This window comes from Spermophilus citellus (assembly GCF_964194105.1).
Source record: "Spermophilus citellus genome assembly, chromosome: 8".
Lineage (NCBI taxonomy): Eukaryota > Metazoa > Chordata > Mammalia > Rodentia > Sciuridae > Spermophilus > Spermophilus citellus.
Window position 1 is genome coordinate 118,520,079 of NC_138189.1, and position 22,672 is coordinate 118,542,750.

Sequence of the window (22,672 nt, forward strand, 5' to 3'; positions counted from 1 at the left end):
AGTAATAGAGATTTGGCACATACCACTAAAAACATAGATATATGAAAAGACCCTATATCCCACATGTCTTACTTTGGAAGAACATGATTGCGTATAATCTCCAATAGCACATATTGTAGTTAAGTTCATTATAATACTCCATGCCCTGATACTCGGCACACAGGAGTGCTTACTTATTTCCAAAGAACAAATTTAGCTCTTTACAGCAAATACATGTAAGTTTGAAAACATCTCTAAGTTTGGAAGTTGTAAATCTTCCTGAACTTTGTCCTCAAAGTCATTTTTTAGAATCTCATATGCCCTATCAGGATGTGATTATTCTATCATGCTGTTAAGATAAATTATTCCTATCAGCTTCAGTGAGTTCCTGCCTACCATTTATCTTCTTGATTTCCACCTTCAATGCCAATGTGTGATATACTCAACAAGCTTAAAATTGGTCAAGGTCACTAAATAAATGGTCTTTGGAGATGGGACGGACAATCAGATTTTTACAGCAGTTAAATAAAGTACTTCAGATTTTTGACAAGTGACCACTCATCGTCCAGATAAAATTCTCAAGGTACTAAACTGCTCAAAGAGTATGATCAAGAGAAAATCCAATCTTGATCTTAAGATCATCATTACTACTTTTAGTAGACACAATGCTATGCTTCCACACTGCAAGGAGCACGATTTTGAAGTAGAAAAAAAACCATTATTTCTACTAAGTACTCAGTGCAACATACTTTCTTATGTAATTGTATATGTGTCTGTTTTTTTCTCAATTGACTTAGAGAATCTCATTTTTCTTTTCCATTTAGCTCACATAATTGATTACTTAATTATGATAATTGGGAAAATAGATAGTATGTGTTTCTTATCATAGTATTCTTCCATTCACAAAAAGGATACTGTGTCATGGATTGATTAGTTTAGAACATTCTACTGGGCTAAATGTTTGACTATTAAAACTTTTAACATGATTATACTACATATTCAGCCAATTTGTCCTCTTTATTCTTAGTTTTTTTTAAATAATCAAAATGGTTAATTCCACTTGTAGTTACTGAGTAGAAGACAGTAACTTCTCAATTAAAAAATGTTATTTATTCTCACTGTCAGCATCAAGAAATATTTCTGTTGTGATCTGAAAAGGTCTAGATTGTGCAGCTTCAGCCTACTCTTTGGTAGGTATCAGAGACAAATTTTACTGTATTTGTTGTTTCATATTTTTGTCAACTGGTAAAGAAGTTGTCGCTATACTCTTAATTTATATTGTATGAATTTATATGTCTTTGGTAGTAATAAATTATAGGTGCAAAAAGGAGACCTGAGCTACATGAGCTAGCTACTGAAGAAAAGCTAGAAAATTAACTTTTCTCCCTGCTTTCCCATTGTTCATTTCTATTCACTTGAGAACAGCATTATGTGTAGGATCAATATAAATTAGGTTTTCTGGCCTGTAATACTTTGCAATATGTTCTTATTACCACACATAATAACCCAATTCTTATCAGTATAACATTTATTTTTATATTGGAGCCTCTTTCTCAGTAGCTAATAAGAGTTCTTTAATTTCCCTAGATTCAACTTTTAAAGAATATCTTAATAATTTTCATATAGATTAGAAAATAACTTTATTCTATTATACTAATGTATAAACCTCAAAGGATTTAGCACATGCTTATCATAATAACAACCAGAGGCTTAGTCAGTGAGAAGGTTAACTATCTACAAAATTTTGGTTTATATATGAAGGCATGTTTTATTCTAGAAGGTCTTCTTTCTTTTTATTCAATTTTATCTCTTTGAAAACATGTTATAATTTCAGCTTAACATCTTAGCACTTACTTTCCTCTCTTGGGTCCAACATCAATATCTCAGATAAATTCTCACAAATACAAATGTTTTTAACATACCAAAAAAGTGAACAATATTCAAAGACTTATAATAAGTTTGTTGGTTGTTTTCTTGAATTAGTCTATTTATTAATTTAAAAAATCAATTGACTGAAAAGTATATTACATAATTCAGGTAAATGATGAGAATGAAGCATTTATCACAAGATGTTATAACTCCAGTTCATGGTAATTTTGTGTCATTTAAGTGAGAATTGGGTCATATCTGTCCTATAATGCTACATTAACATCCATTGTATACACAGAATGATCCTGTGTATACAATGAGGATGGATATACAACTTGAGGGTGGATGAGTGGATATAGGTTAATAATCCATAATCCTTTGTGTTACGATGGAGATATAAATTTATACTGATTAATTCTGTTTTACATGGTACCTGCTGTGATAATATAGGCAGAGAAAGGGTAATTGACTCAGCATGAAGAAAATGAATCATCAAGGAAGACTCTCCATAGAATCTTCACCTTGAGTGAGTCTATAATAACTTAAAAGAATTTGCCAACACAAGACAAAGAAAAGTTTAGGAATAGAGGGTGCTACTGTTTTGTTCTTAGAGGTCACCTAAAGGCTTATGTGTGGTGAAAGCCTCATTCCCCAGAATGGTTCTACTGGAAACTTTAAGAGGTGGGGTTCTAGTAGAAGGTCTTTGAGTGGTTAGGGGTTTTTCAGAGAGTGAATACTGGGGACCCCAGCACCTTTGTCTTTCTCTCTCTTTCTAGGCTTGAGATGACTGGATTTATCTGGCACATAATTCTTGTCATTATGAGCTGCCTTGCTACAGGCCCAGAAATCATGGGGCTAATTGATCATGGGCTGAGATCTCCAAAATTCTGAGCCAAAATGAACCTTTTGTCTTATAAGTCAATTATCTCAGGAATTTTTTTTTGCAGTGACAGAAAGCTAACAGAGGTAAGGAAGAAGTCGTTCAAATAAAAGCAAGAATAAAGACTGTATGAAACACAATGGCCTGTACAAGATATACAAGCAGGGTATGTAGTACTCTAGTGACCCCATAAATTATAGTAAGTTTTGAGATGGATTTCAGAAGAACAGTTTTCAGGTCTTTGGTATCAAACTATAATAAATTATCCTGAATTAAATGAAATGAACAGAAACCCTAATTATCAAAATATCTTTAGGCTTTTACCCATATTTCTGACACAGTTCATTATAAATGACTTCTATTTAACATAGAACAAAATATAAAGTAGGTATGAAAATAACTTGAAGAAGACAAATCTTCATCAATAGGTTTAAATGCAATATAAAATGAACTTGTTGAGTGGTTTTAAAACACAAAATAGCTAAATGTTTTTTTAAAGAAAAAAAAACACTGCTGGAGTTTCTGTTTTAACAAAAATGTACAATGTACTGTAAGAATTTTTCCTTAGGTATTCTCAGTATATCTTAGTGAATATACTTAAAAGTCAATATTTACTAATTATATAATGATGCAATATTATGAAACAAAAGAATGTGTCAGTCATTAAATTTCTTCAATAAAGTCCTCCAAGTAAAGAACTCTGAGGCAGAAGTTTGCTTAAAGGTGATTTTGGGTAGTGGCTTGGAGAAATTTTTTTCCCCTTTTTCTTTAATGATTTTTTTAGAAAACAAAATTAATTGTTGATGGGCCTTATTATTTATTTATTTATATGTGGTGCTAAGAATCTAACCCAGTGCCTCACAAATGCTTGTTGATGGGCCTTATTATCTATCTATCTATCTATCTATCTATTTATTTATTTATTTATATGTGGTGCTAAGAATCTAACCCAGTGCCTCATAAATGCTTGTTGATGGGCCTTATTATCTATCTATCTATCTATCTATTTATTTATTTATTTATTTATTTATTTATTTATATGTGGTGCTAAGACTCTAACCCAGTGCCTCATAAATGCCAGGTAAGTGTTCCACCACTGAGCCACAACCCCAGCCTGGGGAACATGTTTTATAGGAGATGAAAGTAGGACAGGGCCAAGGGAATGGGTGATCAGTATGGACTTGCAACAGAGGACTCAGCTAAGCTGGGAGCTGAGAATGGTTTTTCAGAGTAGTCCTGAATGTAAGCAAAGTGTCCAGTCTTTAAACCCTTGTATGAACCAGTGTTTGGTTATATTGTAACAGTAGTTCACCTCTGCTCTGAGTATAGTCCTTGCTGATGTACCAGTGAGGCTTCTTTAAAAATGGATACATATTTTCCTCTTTTTCCTCTCCCCATCCAAAATCTGAAGGAAATAGGTAGACCTTTCTTTCCCACCCTAGGCAGAATTATCAGTCCTTGAGCATTACCACCCCTCACAGGAACAAAGTAATTCAGACTTGAGGGACGGCACCAGAAGATCTAAGAAATTAATATCTCCCAAATTAACAAGTGAATCACTTTCCCCAATCTCCTCTAACACATACAGAGAACACCTGGAATGTAGCCTTTGAATTGCCTGTTTAAAAACAAAACAAAACTCTTTTCCCCCTGATGGGCAGAATCACAAACTCTAGGAAAGAAGTCCCCTGTGTTTCTCCCTTGCTAGTGATAAAACGTTTTCCTTTTTCTCAAAACCTCTTTGTTGGATTGGTATCATGGGAAAAGGACAGAGCTTTCAGTAACAATGTCAATTTTGTTAAGGAAAAATTGAAAAGAACTCAGCTGAGAGTCATTAGCAACCAAAGTTGCAGCTTTAAAAACAAAAGCAAACAAACACAGGCAGGGTTCTTATCCATGAATGGCAAATTTGACAGTTTACTACCTCAGTGAGCACACTGTATCCTTGGGTACAGTGAACCACTTTATGCTTTGAATATAGTCATTGCTGCTGTGCCACTGCAACATACTTTTTTAAAATGGTCACATTTTTATCTCTTCCTCTCCCCCTTTTCCTCCCTAATCTCTCCCACTCCCTAATCTCAAGGAAAACAGAATTACCTTTCTTTCTCTGCCCCTGAGTACACACTCACCATTGGAAGGAAGTAATCCAGACTTTGGGATGGTACTAGAAGACCTCTGAAGTGACCATATCCCACATTAACAAGTAAGTTACAACTCCAACAGAGAACACCTGCAATGTAGCCTTTGAGTCACTTCTTTAAAAGCCCCCTGCACCTGCTGATGGGCAGAATCACAGCCTTTGGGACAAAAGTCCCCTATGTTTCTCCTTTGCTAGCAAAGTAATAAACTTCTTTTTCTTTTCTCTCAAAATCGTGTCTTTATTATTGGATTGTCATACAAATGAAGACAGAGCTTTTGGCAATAATTTTGGCCCTCCACATGGACCCCAAAGCAGCCCCCACTTCAGTTTTCCTGGGAAGGCCTGGATTTCCAAGGAATCCCACTTCCATGCTGAGGATTCATGGAGCTGGTAAACTTGTTAAGGCCCAACTGCAGGAGAGTTAGGAGACAGATGAGTTTGCCTCCAGTTAAATCAAGGAGTTGTTTCTGTGAGTGAAAGGAGAGACTACAGATCATCCCAGTGAAGCCAGAATTAGACAGACAATCACTAGAGATAGGTAAATCAAGTCAGGTCAGATCAAGGAGGCTAATTTGAAAGAGTCAGAAAGTTGGAGACTGCCCCCTGAGGGATTGAAATGTTAATTTCTTCAGAGCCCTTCCTCCACCCTCATCAAGAATCTGCCCCTGGTCCAACCTGTTGCTAAGGTAACCTGTCTCAGGGATCATCCCTCCCTACAGAGAGTAGTAAATTATTCTCCCTTTCTCCTTAACCCCTCCAGCCTATCTGCTTCTCACCTTTTTGTCATCCCACTGAGAATTTCCTGGGTCTAGTCAACTATGCAGGAAGAAGAGAGATAAGAGGAAGTGAGCCCAAGACCTATTAATAAAAAATGCAGGCCTGCCTCATTTCATGAGATACAAAGATTCCAGCTATGGCCCCCTTCTCCCTTCTGGGAGATGTCTATGTTACCCCTTTTTAAATAAACACTGCTTCATATGCTTGCCTTGGTGTGCTTCTCTAATGTTATACTTCAATATTTGAGGGAGAAGGACTCATCACTTGTAATTGAAGGTATCACCAGCAGCTGCCAAAGTTCCTTTTGCTTTGAGAAAATCCTGTCTTTTCTCCCTGAATAGTATAGTTTGCTCCATCATGGTCCACTTTGAGAAAAAATGAAAATAAACTCAGAAAAATATCAACAACTTGAGCCATTCAGTAAGTCCCCTGGTGTGCACACTGAGACCCTTAATTCTACACACCTGGTTTCTCTTTGTGGAAACATCTGTTTGGGGGACATCTGTGGCCCACTGGTGTAAGTAAGATTCATGTTAAGTGGGACACAAGAACCTAAGGATATGTAATTCCTTTTGATCTGTCCTGGGTTCTCATTTCTTTGTTGGCCTTGGGTTGAGAATTCCCTCTGGCTTTCTACTTTTTTGATTCTATAGTTAGTCTCTTGGGAAAGATTTTGGCTAGTCAATTTAAAGATTCTGTCTGTTGGCATGGTTTGGGGGGCTTTTCTCTGTGTTACTTCTTTGTACAATCTTGCAATTGCAGTCTGTCAGAGGTAAAGTGAGTTTCAGAAAGGGCCACTGTTAGGTGGAGGTGGCTGAAGAACAAAACACCAAGCAACCTGTGTGCATGAAAAAAAAAAAAAAAAAAAACACCAATCAGGCACCAATGGAACTGCCTGTCAATCAGTGGGATCTCCTGGCCAATCCTAGAGGATGGGCTCTGAAGGAATTAACATTTCAATTCCAAACAATCCCAGTAGGACAAGGGACTCTAAAAACCCCTCTTCCTGTTCCAAGCCCTCCCTTTCTGGCCTAAGCCCAATAAAAATTCCAATTCAGTCCAGCCCCAGCACGCTTCTCTTAGATCCACTCTGCTGGTCTGAGAGTTCCACCCAGGAATGAAATGTCAATAAAGTCTTGTTCGGCTGCCCTTTTAAATCTGCCTCCTTTTGGTCACCACTGCCTGACCTTACATCAGTTCCAAAACCTGGGAGGACTTTTTGGGCCTTCCCCATATCGAATATCTGGGGAGAGGTCACCCTCCTCTTCAAATGAACCAGGAAATTTCTAAGCTGCTCTTTCTTTTCTCCTCCCTTCATACAGCCTGACAGGAGTGGGTAAGTTCCCTCATTTTCCATGACCTTCCAGCCCCTCTCCATTCATGGGGGGAGCTATCCGAAAGTCATGCATGTGCCATAGACTCCCACCTGTTCTGTTCAAGGTTCCTGGGAACTGTGGAGATGTCCCAGTTATTGTGCGAGCCACTTCAATCTGTTTGGGGCCCCCATGGGTTGAAGGAATGCCTCAAACACCACCTGGCCATTTTCGGGTGAGTGCTATCAGAATTTGGGATGCCTTTTTCTGCTCCCACCCACCCCAAGGGTGCTGGAAGGACATAGGAAACATCAAGTCCTCCTTAGACCCTAAAACTCTTTTGAGTGTCTATATTCAAATTTTGCCAAGTTAGGACTCATTGAAGGCCTACACTGTAACCACCTGGTCTTTTACTCCACTGTGGCCTTGCCCCAGTGTGACTTAGACAATGCATCACAATGGCCCCCAGAAGGAACATTTGATTTTAAACCCTCACTGAACTGGACAATTTCTTACATCTGGACACATGTTTAGGCTTTTTGAGGTCCACTCCCATCCCCCCCCCCCACACACACACACCTGTTCTGCTAAATTTTTCTTGCTAGGGAACACCTCTCACATTGTTCTTCTACTTCTCCTTCCTCATTCTCAGATCCACCCTAGCTGCTCTCAGCCCCACCTTCCAGTCTTCCCTCTCCCCACCCAGGCCAATCCTCTCTTTCTTCCCCTCCCTCACCTGCACCCCTCCCCTCCTCTGGCTACTACAGTTCCTCGTCTCCCACTCCAGGACCCTCCTCCTCTTTTCCCTCCTTTTCTGTAGCCTTGACTCCTAAGGCCACTTCTTCTACTGATAAACCCTTTCCTCTCCCCACACTCATTTTGCTCTTCTCCTATCAGTGGCCACACCTGGTCCAACCAGATCCTCTTACCAGCTAACCCAAAGTTCCTTTGTCCTCCCAGGGAAGTGTTTGCCGAAGGGATTGTCTGAGTACACATCCCATTCTCACTTCAAGATCTTCCCAGATTGAAAAGTGCCTTGGATCCATATCTGCTGACCCTTCTCCTTATATTAAGGGATTCTGATACCTCTCTCAGACTTATGATCTTACCTGGCATAACATCTATGTCATTCTCTCCTCCACCCTTGCCCCCTGATGAGTGAGCCCACATCCAGCAGGCCGCATGAGATCATGCTGATCAAACTCATCAAGCAGATATGTCTCTCCCCATGGGTTGAAGCAGCCATTATCCTACTCAAACCCAACTGGGATTATCAAAATGGACAACAAGAATGATGGGAACTGCAACTCTGCTGAGTCACCTGATCTGCTGAGCCAACCAGTGCATGTTTTCAAAAAAGAGTCACTGGAGATGGAAATGTCCCTGATGATTTCGAGAGAAGCCACATATGGTCAGCCAGACCCCAACAAATCCTGGCAAGTGGCATCACTGGTAGAGAAAAGCTAAAGAAGCCAGGAGGTGTCACACATGTCCCCAAGAGTGATCTGTGAGGAATCTCAGTTGATTCTTAAGAGTAGATAGGAACAAGGTCAGTTTTGACCATCTTTGTCTTAAACCCCTGGCAGGAGAATATAGCCTAAAAACACCGTCCTACATGTACATTTAAAAGGAAAATCAATGGGTTTTTAAATATTACTTAAGATGTACACTTGTGTTAGCCCTATCAAAAGTAAGTAAAGCTGGAGGCTATAAAGAAATGGTCCTTGGGTGAGAGTGCCTAGTATTAATGAGCACAAGAATTTCGAATTTGTCCTGAGTTAATTTGAGTTTGATTTCATAGACCTACCAATCTTCCTAACCTTCTAAATTGATGAACTTGATCTGTTTTTCTCTGATAAGATTATGAGTCACTGTCCTCATGATTTTCAGAGACTGCCTTAAATACTAATAGTTTCTGTGCTAATTATTTTCAAAAAGGTAATGCTTTGCTATCATTATTTTTGTCTTAGCATAATCCCTGCCCTATGTGTACCCTGCCAAGCAAATTGCCATTGGCCACTCTGGACCTTTGGACAGCACTGATTCTGAATGCCCTTAACTTTCCACACCCCACCCTCTTAGTTTACTTTCCCAAACTTTGCTCCATTTCAGCAGGAAGAAATTGGGAAATGCCATCACCCATTTTTCCATAGAAATGAAATGTTGAAGTTGATAGTGAGAAAATTTAACAGTGGTTCACTTTATGCTTTGAATATAGCCATTGCTGCTGTGCTACTGAAACTTATTATTATTAATTTTTATTAAATGGACATGTTTCTTTCTCTTCTTCTCTTCCTGAACCTCCCTAATCTCTGTCTGTCCCTAATCTCAGGGGAAATAGAATTACCTTTATTCCCCATCCTAGGCAGAATTATCTGTCCCTGAGCACCCACCCACCAAAGTAATCTAGACTTTGGGATGGTACCAGAAAACCTCTGAAATGACTATTTCCCAAATTAACAAGTAAATTACATCTGGACTGTAGCCTTTGAGTTACCTCTTTAAAAGCCCCCTGCTCATACTGATGGGCAGAATAACAGCCTTTGGAACAGGAGTCCTCTGAATTTCTCCTTTGCTAGCAAAGCAATAAACTTCTTTTTCCTTTATCTCACACCCGTGTCCTCATTATTGGATTGGCATCAGGGACAAGGACTGAGGTTTCAGCAATACTTGTACTGCTTCAAAGAGCAAATTCACACTATCAGAGAAAAGCTAGCTCTCTCAGGATTTTCATGTATCTCTTTCCCTGGAGAAACTCATTAATTATAGGTTCCTGTGACAAAACTACAGTTAATGGCATTAAAAAAATGGCTTTAAGACCACAACTAATAAACAGTGCCTCCTCTCTGTCCTAAGCAAAATCCCGTAACACTTGATTAGCACTTTTGAAGGTGTAGTAGTTTAACTTGCAGAATGACCTAGACTCTCATCTTTGAAGTCACCAAATTCCTGAAAATCTTGACTTCTCTGGTGGTAAAGAAACGATGGTACACTCTATGCTTTGAATTTAGCTCTTGCTTCTCTTCCATTGTATTTTATTTTTAAAATTGACATGTTTCATTCTCTTCCCGTTTCCCTACTTTTTCTTAATCTCAGGAAAAACAGAATTACTTTTCTTTTCTATTTTAAGCAAATTTGTCTATGGTGGATTTATCACCCACAATAGGAACAAAGTAATCCATACTTTGGGGATGGTACCAGATCTCAGAATTGACTATCTCCAAAATTAACAAGTGAATTACGACTCCAACAGAGAACATGTGAAAGATAGCCTCTTTAAAAGCCCCCTGCTCCCGCTGATGGGCAGAATCACAGCCTTTTAGATAGGAGTCCTCTGTATTTCTCCTTTGCCAGCAAAGCTATAAACTTTTTTTTTCTTTTTCTCAAAACTGTGTCCTCATTATTGGATTGGTATCAGGGACAAGAACAGAGCTTTGTGTGACAGTAAATGCTATTTTCACCCATTTAAAGATGACTGGACAAGAAGTCAGTAAGAAACCATCCATGAGAGCAGATGAAAGCCAAGTGCATTATCTCCTACCACCCTGAGCTCCTGCTGTTCTCTCTCCCAATTCCTTGATGACTCCTTTAATAAATTCTACAATTTTCTGTTTCCTTGGCATCCATTTAAAATACAAATTTAACTGTCTCATGTCAGACTGATCTCAATCATCCTTGAAACAGTTTCCTGTTCTCTAACTGTGGTCCACTTTTTGACTTGAACATAACCCTTGTTGCTCTGCCACTGAAACTTATTTTTAAAATAGACATGTTTCTCTTGCTCTCTCCCTGCTTCTCCCTAATTACCCCCTCCCTAATCTCAAGGGAACAGGATTACCTCTACCCCATTGTAGGCAGAGTTATATGTCCCCTGAGCACACACCCACCACAGGAATGAAGTAATTAAGACTTTGGAAATTTTCAGAAATGACTATCTCCTAAATTTATAAGTGAATTACAACTTTGAGAACATGTGGAATGTAGCCTTTGAACTACCTCTTTAAAAGCCTCTTGCTCACCTTGATGGACAGAATCATAGCTTCTTGGATAGGAATCCACTGTGTTTCTCCTTTGCTAACAAAGCATATATCTTCCTTTTCTTTTTTCTCAAAACTGTGTCCTTTTTATTCAGTTGACATCAGGGAAGAAATACTGAGGTTCCAGTAACTGTTTTACTCCACAACCAATGGCTAAAGCTGATGACTAGTGATAAAACTTAGTTTCTCCTGCCTAGTGGATTGTACTACCTGGTATTGCCATCTCTTGAAAACAGGCATTAAGTTATTTGTCCATAAACGTACAGTGGTTTGCATCTCTTGTCATGTGCTCTCCTCTGCTTGGCTCTTCATTCTGCTTCACATGGCCAGAGATAGAAGATTTCCTTATTGACTTGTAAAATTTTTTTTTACTGAGGTTCAGTAAGTAAAAATCTTTGAACTTGTTGCCTGCCATGGTGCTGTATGAAATCTCCGTCTTCAGTTTAAGGGACTAGAATCTATTTCAAGACCGTTTTCTCTGGGATTCTAGGGATTACAGAAGGTCAGCTTCCAGCATCCATTTAAAATACAAATTTAACTGTATAAGGCTACAAAAATCTACTAACTGAATATATCCCATGATGTATGCAGGAAGGCATCCTCTAACAATGGCTAAGAACAATGGCTAAGTTATGTGGATATAAAATGAACCTGGGCCAGATCAGGGCCACAAGTATGTCTGCCAGTGTAAATAAGTTTTCCATGTTAGATACTCCCTTGTCTTTGTTTGGACAACTAGTCATCTAGTCTTTGTCCAGATAAAGAAAGTATCCTGTGAAAGACACTGTGTCAGTACCTACATCCAGCTCCCTTTTATTTTCCCTTAGGGCAATATTGGTAGCTGCTCTGATATTGGAACCCCTATTTAGCTGGGACCTCTCCAAACTCTCCTCTCCTTGCCTGCTGATCTTTGGTACACGAATCCTGCAGTGATCAGGTACCAGTCATAGCTTAAAATTTGAAAAGATCTTTCTGTATCTTCAGGTATAAGTTAATAGGAATACATGTCATTGGGGTTATATACAGCCTCACTTTGCTTTTTCCTTTATCCTCTGCCTTCTGTTATTTTACTGTGATATCATACATACTCACTATAATCATAGAACTCGGTTCTATGTTTGGTGTCACCTATCTAGAGAGTCACCATGAATTTCTTAATAGTTATTTTATCACTGTCATTAATATAATTTCTATTGCTTTGTAATTGGGATGCCTTCCTGGATATATTGTGAAATATATTCAGTTAGTAGATTTTTTGACCCTTATATATTTAGATATTAGTACATAAATATTTTCTATATTTTCTGCTGACATATGTGTGTCTTCTGATCTCTTCTTCTACCATTTGTTCCAAGAGGTCTACAATTTTTACATCTCTTGGCATGGACATTACTTCTTAAAGGTTTTCTGTTGTTTTTGTTCTACTTAGTTGTACATGACAGCAGAATGCATTTCATACACAAATTCATCATACACAAAAGTAGTGCAACATTTCAGTTCTCTGGTTGTATATGGTGTAGAGACTCACCATTAGTGCAATCATACATCTACTTAGGGTAATGATATACATCTCATTCCACCATCTTTTCTATTCTCATAATTCCTCCCCACCCTCTCCTTTGCCCAATCCAGAGTTCCTCCAATTCCCACTCCCCCATCATAGATCAGCATCCACTAATTGAGAAAACATTTGGCCTTTAGTTTGGGGGGTAGGCTTACTTTGCTTAGCATAATATTCTCCAACTCCATCCATTTACCTACAAATGCCATACGTTAATTCTCTTTTAATGCTGAGTAATATTCCACAGTTTCTTTATCCATTCATCTATTGATGGGCATAGGGCTTGGTGCACAGTATAACTATTGTGAATTCAGCTGCTATAAACATTGATGTGGCTATGTCACTATATTATGCTGATTTTAAGTCCTTTGCATATAGATGGAGGAGTGAGATAGGTGGATCAAATGGTGGTTCTATTTCAAGTTTTCTGAGCAATCTTCAAACTGCTTTCCAATGTGGTTGTGCCAATTTGCAGTTCCACCAGCAATGTATGAGTGTACATTTTTCCCACATCCTCTCCAACACTTATTATTGCTTGTATTCTTGATAACTGCCATTCTGACTAAAGTGAGATGAAATCTTAGTTTTGATTTGCATTTCTCTAATTACTAGATATGTTGAACATTTTTTTTATATATTTGTTAATCACTTGTGTATTTTTTTCTGAGAAATGTTCATTTATTAATTGAGTTGAATTTGTTGTTGTTGTTGGGGGGGTATTAAGTTTTTGAAGTTCTTTATGTATCCTGGAGATTAGTGCTCTATCTGATGTATGTGTGGTAAAAAATTGCTCCCATACTATAGGCTCTCTCTTTACCTCAATGATTGTCTCTTTTGCTGAGAAGAAGCTTTTTAGTTTGAATCCATAAATCCATCCTACTTATTGATTCTTGATTTTATTTCTTACACTTTAGGACTCTTGTTAAGGAAGTCAGGGCTTAATCTGATATGATAAAGATTTGGGCCTAGTTTTTATTCTATTAGGTGCAGGGTGTCTGGTCTAATTCCTAGGTCCTTAATACATTTTGAGATGAGTTTTGTGCATGATGAGAGATGTTTAATTTCATTTTGCTACATATGTATTTCTAGTTTTCCTAGCACCATATGTTGAAGAGGCTATTCTTTCTCCAATATGTTGTTGGCTCCTTTGTCAAGTATGAGATAACTGTATTTATGTGGGTTGGTCTCTGTCTTCTATTCTGTACCATTGGTCTACATGTCTATTTTGGTGCCAATACCATGCTGGTTTTGTTACCATTGTTCTGTAGTATAGTTTAAAATCTGGTATTGTGATGCCTCCTGTTTCACTTTTCTTGCTAATTATTACTTTGGCTACTCTGGGTCTCTTATTTTTCCAATTAAATTTCATGATTGCTTTTTCAAGTTCTATGAAGAATGACATTGGGATTTTAATAAGAATCACATCTTCAAGGTTTCAATAAACATTTTAGAAGTATGTGAATTGAATTTTCTAAATTATTATATATGTTTGAAGAATACTTCCATAGCAATATCCTCTTGGTTAATTAAATTTATGTCATAAATTTATGATGCAGCATTTTTAGGATCCATATCTCCTTGCTTGTATAAACTCTTACCTTATTTAGAGTATTCAACACTTCTTGACTAGGCTATATTATGACTTGTTCCTAGTTGCTGATTTGGTAGTCTGACAAAAAGTGAGGCCACACATTTTCTTACAACCCAACTTCTCATATAATGACATATACTAGTTTTTAATGTGGATCATAACTTGACTTATGTAGACCCAGAATGATTGGAAAAATTTAATATTTTTCTCAGCTTTTATATTGCTATAGCCAAAAGAGCTTACATGGTCAAATTTAAAAGAGGAAAAGTTTATATGGCATGTGTGCTTTCAGAGGGTTTGGTCCATACATGTCTAACTCCATAACTGAGGCCTGAGTTGAGGAATAACATTATGGTGAAAGAGTTTGGTGGAAGAAATCAGCTCTAGGAATGGCAATTGGAAGGAGACAGAGGCTGCTCCTCAGGTACATAATATAAATCCCAAAAGTATGCTTCCCATCACACACCTCTTCTAAGCTCACAATACCTGCCTACAGTTAGCAGCCAGTTAAACCATATAAGATTAATGCAATGATTTGGTTAAGACTGTCATAATTTAATCACTCATCTCTAAACTTTCTTGCATTACCTCACATGAACTTTTGGAGGATAACAAACATCCAAACTGTAACATCTATGGATTCAAGAAATTTAAATAACTAAGTGTCCATAAAATTTAGTCTCACAACATTTAAAAACGAAATTGTTCTGTATATAACAGAGTATTTTTATATGACAAACTTCCATTTTCTGTCTTTCTTTACTTATTCTCAGAAAGTTTGTTATATCCAAATATTAATTTGGTTTAATACATTAATTAAGTCTTGGGCTTGAGGCACATTTTCTTTTGTTTACTTTTCCCACCAAAGCAATATTTAAGAGCCTATTTTTTTTAATTGGTTGTTCAAAACATTACATAGTTCTTGATATATCATATTTCACACTTTGATTCAAGTGGGTTATGAACTCCCATTTTTACCCCATATACAGATTGCAGAGTCACATCAGTTACACTTCCACTGATTTACATATTGCCATACTAGTGTCTGTTGTATTCTGCTACCTTTCCTATCCTCTACTATCCCCCCTCCCCTCCCCTCCCCTCCACTCTTCTCTCTCTACCCCCTCTACTGTAATGCATTTCTCCCCCTTGTATTATTTTTCCCTTTCCCCTCACTTCCTCTTGTATATAATTTTGTATAACCCTGAGGGTCTCCTTCCATTTCCAAGCAATTTCCCTTCTCTCTCCCTGTCCCTCCCACCTCTCATCCCTGTTTAATATTAGTCATTTTCTCATGCTCTTCTTCCCTACTCTGTTCTTAGTTACTCTCCTTATATCAAAGAGGACATTTGGCATTTGTTTTTTAGGGATTGGCTAGCTTCACTTAGCATAATCTGCTCTAATGCCATCCATTTCCCTCCAAATTCTATAGTTTTGTCATTTTTTAATGCAGAGTAATACTCCATTGTGTATAAATGCCACATTTTTTTTATCCATTCGTCTATTGAAGGGCATCTAGGTTGCTTCCACAGTCTTGCTATTGTGAATTGTACTGCTATGAACATTGATGTAGCAGTGTCCCTGTAGCATGCTGTTTTTAGGTCTTTAGGGAATAGACCCAGAAGGGGAATAGCTGGATCAAATGGTGGTTCCATTTCCAGCTTTCCAAGAAATCTCCATACTGCTTTCCAAATTGGCTGCACCAATTTGCAGTCCCACCAACAATGTACAAGTGTACTCTTTTCCCCACATCCTCGCCAGCACCTGTTGTTGTTTGACTTCTTAATGGCTGCCAATCTTACTGGAGTGAGATGATATCTTAGGGTGGTTTTGATTTGCATTTCTCTGACTGCTAGCGATGGTGAGCATTTTTTCATGTACTTGTTGATTGATTGTATGTCCTCCTCTGAGAAGTGTCTGTTTAGGTCCTTGGCCCATTTGTTGATTGGGTTATTTGTTATCTTATTGTCTAATTTTTTGAGTTCTTTGTATACTCTGGATATTAGGGCTCTATCTGAAGTGTGAGGAGTAAAAATTTGTTCCCATGATGTTGGCTCCCTATTTACCTCTCTTATTGTTTCTTTTGCTGAGAAAAAACTTTTTAGTTTGAGCAAGTCCCATTTGTTGATTCTAGATATTAATTCTTGTGCTATGGGTGTCCTATTGAGGAATTTGCAGCCCAACCCCACAGTGTGTAGGTCGTAGCCAACTTTTTCTTCTATCAGATGCCTTGTCTCTGGTTTGATATCAAGCTCCTTGATCCATTTTGAGTTAACTTTTGTGCATGGCGAGAGAAAGGGATTCAGTTTCATTTTGTTGCATATGGATTTCCAGTTTTCCTAGCACCATTTGTTGAAGATGCTATCCTTCCTCCATTGCATGCTTTTAGCCCCTTTATCAAATATAAGAAAGTTGTAGTTTTGTGGGTTGGTTTCTGTGTCCTCTATTCTGTACCATGGGTCCACCCGCCTGTTTTGGTACCAGTACCATCCTGTTTTTGTTACTATTGCTCTGTAGTATAGTTTGAAGTCTGGTATCGCTATACCACCTGATTCACACTTCCTGCTTAGAATTGCTTTTGCTATTCTGGGTCTTTTATTTTTCCATATGAATTTCATGATTGCTTTCTCTATTTCTACAAGAAATGCCATTGGGATTTTGATTGGCATTGCATTAAACCTATAGAGAACTTTTGGTAATATCGCCATTTTGATGATGTTAGTTCTGCCTATCCATGAACAGGGTATATTTTTCCATCTTCTAAGATCTTCTTCAATTTCTCTCTTTAGGGTTCTGTAGTTTTCATTGTATAAGTCTTTTACCTCTTTTGTTAGGTTGATTCCCAAGTATTTTATTGTTTTTGAGGATATTGTGAATGGAGTGGTTGTCCTCATTTCCATTTCAGAGGGTTTGTCGCTGATATACAGGAATGCCTTTGATTTATGCGTGTTGATTTTATATCCTGCCACTTTGCTGAATTCATTTATTAGCTCTAATAGTTTCTTTGTAGACCCTTTTGGGTCTGCTAGGTATAGAATCATGTCATCTGCAAATAGTGATAATTTAAGTTCTTCTTTTCCTATTTTTATGCCTTTAATTTCTTTCCTCTGTCTAATTGCTCTGGCCAGTGTTTCGAGAACTATGTTGAACAGAAGTGGTGAGAGAGGGCATCCCTGTCTTGTTCCAGAATTTAGAGGGAATGCCTTCAATTTTTCTCCATTCAGAATGATGCTAGCCTGGGGCTTAGCGTAGATTGCTTTTACAATGTTGAGGTATGTTCCTGTTATCCCTATTTTTTCGAGAGTTTTGAACAAAAAGGGATGCTGTACTTTGTCGAATGCTTTTTCCGCATCTATCGAGATGATCATATGGTTCTTATTTTTAAGTCTATTGATGTGGTGGATAACATTTATTGATTTCCGTATATTGAACCAGCCTTGCATCCCAGGGATGAATCCTACTTGATCATGGTGCACAATTTTTTTGATATGATTTTGTATCCGATTCGCCAGAATTTTATTGAGGATTTTTGCGTCTAGGTTCATTAGAGATATAGGTCTGTAGTTTTCTTTCTTTGAAGTATCTTTGTCTGGTTTAGGAATCAGTGTGATGTTGGACTTGTAGAATGAATTTGGAAGTTCTCCCTCTTTTTCTATTTCCTGAAATAGATTGAAAAGTATTGGTATTAGTTCCTCTTTAAAGGTTTTGTAAAACTCTGCTCTATACCCATCCGGTCCTGGGCTTTTCTTAGTTGGTAATCTTTTGATGGTTTCTTCTATTTCCTCAATTGATATTGGTCTGTTTAGGTTGTCTATATCCTCCTGTCTCAATCTGGGCAGATCGTATGACTTAAGAAATTTATCGTTGCCTTCACTATCTTCTATTTTATTGGAGTATAAGGATTCAAAATAATTTCTGATTATCTTCTGTATTTCTGAAGTGTCTGTTGTGATATTGCCTTTTTCATCCTGTATGCTAGTAATTTGAGTTCTCTCTCTTCTTCTCTTCGTTAGCATGGCTAAGGGTCTATCGATCTTATTTATTTTTTCAAAGAACCAACTTTTAGTTTTATCAATTTTTTCAATTGTTTCTTTTGTTTCGATTTCATTAATTTCAGCTCTGATTTTAATTATTTCTTGCCTTCTACTTCTTTTGCTGTTATTTTGCTCTTCTTTTTCAGGATTTCGAGATGAAGTATGAGATCATTTATTTGTTGGTTTTTTCTTTTTTTTAAGGAATGAACTCCATGCAATGAATTTTCCTCTTAGAACTGCTTTCAGTGTGTCCCATAGATTCCGATATGTTGTGTCTGTGTTTTCATTTATCTCTAAGAATTTTTTAATTTCCTCCTTAATGTCTTCTTTAACCCATTGATCATTCAGTAACCTGTTGTTCATTCTCCAAGTGATGCATGATTTTTCCTTCCTTCTTTTATCATTTATTTTCAGTTTCATTCCATTATGATCAGATAAGATGCATGGTATTATCTCTACTCCTTTATATTGTCTAAGAGTTGCCCTGTGACATAATATATGATCTATTTTTGAGAAGGATCCATGTGCTGCTGAGAAAAAAGTGTAACTGCTTGATGTTGGGTGGTATATTCTATATATGTCAATTAAGTCTAGGTTGTTAATTGTGTTATTGAGTTCTATAGTTTCCTTATTCAACTTTTGTTTGGAAGATCTGTCCAGTGGTGAGAGAGGTGTGTTGAAGTCTCCCATGATTATTGTATGGTGGTCTATTAGACTCTTGAACTTGAGAAGAGTTTGTTTGATGACCATAGCTGCACCATTGTTTGGGGCATATATATTTATGATTGTTATGTCTTGTTGGTGTATGGTTCCCTTGAGCAGTATGTAGTGTCCGTCTTTATCCCTTTTGATTAACTTTGGCTTGAAATCTATTTTATTTGATATGAGTATGGACACTCCTGCTTGTTTCCGAAGTCCATATGAGTGATATGATTTTTCCCAACCTTTCACCTTCAGTCTATGTATGTCTTTTTCTATCAAATGTGTCTCTTGTAGGCAGCATATTGTTGCATCATGTTTTGTGATCCATTCTACTAGCCTGTGTCTCTTAATTGGTGAGTTTAAGCCATTAACATTTAGGGTTATTATTGAGATATGGGTTATCCTTCCAGCCATATTTGTTTATTTATGTTACTGAATATGGTTTGTTTTCCTCTTTGATTATTTTCCCCCCTTTACTGTCCTACCTCCCACTGTTGGTTTTCATTGTTATTTTCCATTTCCTCATCCTGTAATGTTTTGCTGAGGATTTTTTGGAGAGATGGTTTTCTAGCTGCAAATTCTTTTAACTTTTGTTTATCGTGGAAGGTTTTAATTTCATCTTCCATCTTGAAGCTCAATTTTGCTGGATACACAATTCTTGGTTGGAACCCATTTTCTTTCAGTGTTTGAAATATGTTATTCCAGGATCTTCTAGCTTTCAAAGTCTGTGTTGAGAGATCAGCTGTTATCCTGATTGGTTTACCCCTAAATGTAATCTGTTTCCTTTCTCTTGTAGCTTTTAAAATTCTCTCCTTATTCTGTATGTTGGGCATCTTCATTATAATGTGTCTAGGTGTGGATCTCTTATGATTATGCACATTCGGCATCCTGTAGGCTTCTAGGATTTGGGATTCTGTCTCATTCTTTAAGTCTGGGAAGTTTTCTGGTATTATTTCATTGAATATATTGTTTATTCCTTTGGTTTGGAGCTCTGTGCCTTCCTGTATCCCAATGACTCTTAAGTTTGGTCTCTTTATGTTATCCCATATCTCTTGGATATTCTGCTCATGGTTTCTTAACTGTCTTGCTGAGCTGTCTATGTTCTTTTCAAGTTGAAATACTTTGTCTTCATTGTCTGATGTTCTATCTTCTAAGTGTTCTACTCTGTTGGTAGTATTCTCAATTGAGTTTTTAAGTTGGTTTATTGCTTCCTGCCTTTCTAGGATTTCTGTTTGTTTGTTTTTTATAACTTCTATCTCCCTGTATAGTTGATCTTTTGCTTCCTGGATTTGTTTGTGTATTTCATTGTTGAAGAGATCTTTCATTGTCTGATTTTGCTGTCTAATGTCTTCCTTGAGACTCCAGATCATCTGAAGCATGTATCTCCTGAATTCTTTATCTGACATTCCATCTGCTGCAGAAATTACCTCTTCTAACGTTGAGTTGACCTGCATTGCTTGTGGTCCTTTCTTTCCTTGTCTCTTCATACTGTTCGCATTTCTTTCTGCTTACTGAGACTGTTGTGTTGTTGAATTTTCCCCCTATATATTTGTATTACTCTTGTATAGTTGCTAAGTCTCCCGTGCAGGCGCGGGCAGGGGCTCTGCTCCTCCTCCAATTGGGGCGCTGTGCCTACCACATCGGCAGGCTGCTGGGCCTGTTCTGCTGGTTGGTAGCAGGTGCGCCTACCTTGCAGGCGCGTGGGGCGGCTCTGCCACTCCCAGGTTGCTGGACCTAACCTGCTGGTGGGTTGCAGGTCCGGCTACCTTGCAGGCACGGGAGAAGGGCGCACACCTATTTGTAATTAGACAGTTACACGAAATGGATGACGTAATGCTTGGGATGAAAGTTGGGGGGAAGGGGAAGGTAGGTGCTCTTGAAAGGAAAGAAGGAGAGGGAGATAGATAGCATAGAGGAGAATGGAAAGAGCCGTAAAACTTGGAAGGGGAGAGAGAGAGGGAAAAGGGAGAGAAAAAGTTAAAATGAAATAGGAAATAAAATTAGGTCTTAGAGATCCATTTTCTTCTCTTCCCGTAGGCAACGCTGTGCCCTCCAGGCTGAGTTTTGCCCTCAATGTGTCAACAGCTATCCCTGTAAGATGGTTCCTGGGAGTCTCTCAATCCTGTTGGTCCAGAGCTGTTTCACTTCTACGGCCCCTCCTCCCCATCCTCCTGCCAGCCAGCCAGGTCCTGCTCACTGGAGGCAGTTCACCAAGGATTTGGTTACACTTTCAGCCCCACCGAGTGCTCTATTTCCCTAACTACTGAGCACTCTCGTTGTCATTCATCTAAGCCCCAGTGCTGTGGAGCTGTAGTCTGGGAGTCAATTGTTTAATTTTTCCGGACCCCTTTGGTGGGCACACCTTCGGAATCTGGCAGCTAAGACCATTGGTGTCGCTACTGGTGGTAATAGGAGTTGGGGGTCTAGGATCCCCTCTACTTCCCTCAGCCCCTACAGTCACAACCACACTGCTGGCGGTAGGAAGAGTTGGGGGTCTGGAGTGTCCTCTGTTTCCCTCCGCCCCTACCGTCACACCCTCTCTGTTTGCGGTTGGGGGACTTGGGGGTGGGGAGTCTTCTCTGCTTCCCTCTGCCCCTACAGTCACGCCCTCGTCACTGGCAGTAGAGGGAGTTGGGGGTCGAGAGTCCTTTGGCCCTTAGGGTCACGCCCACAGAGAGATTTTGAAGTTTCCCAGTTGTTTGTATCTGATGTGGGTGGGAGTCACACACCTGCTAAAGTAGATTCTGCTGGGAAGGAATCTCTTTGGCCGAACTTTGGTGACTTCCCCTCTCTGCTATGGCGGGCCCCTGGCTCCTTGCCGGAGTGTCCGAAGGGAGGGGTGGAACTGGCTTGTCTCTGGTCTGACACAATCTCTGGTTTTAGTTCCCAGTTCGCTATTTCGTAAAGGGTTGGTTAGATTCCCTTCACGCTGTCTCAGCGGGGGGAGCCGTTCGCCAGGTGGGCGGGGCTGTTAGTAGAGCCGGGAGGGCACGGGCTATCTGGTGGGCCAGGCGGGGACATTTCTCGCTGCGCCGGGCTGCCGGTAGAGCCGGGAAGCTGTGGCTGCGTGGCTAAGATCTGAGCGGGTGGAGTGGCCTTCGCTGAGCGAGAGCGGGGCCTCTCGGGATGGCGAGGTGTCAGGTGCCATCTGCGGGTTCGGGCAGGCTGCGCCGCTCGGGGCCTCCGGCCGCTTTCTGAAGCAGCTGGTGGCTGCGGAACTTGACCTCCGCGCCCGCGTGGCCGGTCAAGATCCACTTGTCTGGGACAAACTGACACTTCTAATAAACCTACCAATTCCCGGCAATTCCCCTCTTCACGGAATTTTGCTAGAAGTTCCTCAGTAGGTAGACTGCCGCTGTTCCAATGGGTCTTTCTGATCCCGTTAATGTGGAGACATTGGAATCGCTGCTTCCTCGCCGGCGGCCATGTTGGATCTCCAAGAGCCTATTTTTATTCTGCTTAAGACACTTTCTGTTTTCACATCATATTAAATTAATGATTAAGTACCATAAAATTTCATTGTCTTTCTCCAGTGTATCACCAAGACCAAGAAAGATCTATTTTATTTCACACCCATTATAATTAATATTTCCCCCAATCCGCTAAAACAATTAAGACAGTGTACCACTTAGTTCTCTCCTACCAAACTCTATAACATTCAGCTTACCACCAGTGAAAAATGTAACAAGCATATGGCATATTGTGTCAGGAATACAGCATGCCAGCATAACTCCATCATACCCAGTAATTACAAGAATTTCGTTGCTGTTTGACCAATGGATGATA

General features: G+C 38.9%; 1 pseudogene across 1 annotated transcript in view; it reads right to left on the reverse strand.

The window, feature by feature from the left end:
* LOC308654721 (heterogeneous nuclear ribonucleoprotein C-like) overlaps positions 1-22,034 on the reverse strand; it is a 61,250-nt pseudogene extending 39,216 nt beyond the window's left edge. The window contains exon 1 of the transcript in view: positions 21,920-22,034. The product of the transcript in view is annotated as a heterogeneous nuclear ribonucleoprotein C-like (transcript). The remainder of the gene's footprint in view (positions 1-21,919) is intronic.
* Between the last annotated feature and the right edge of the window lie 638 nt (positions 22,035-22,672).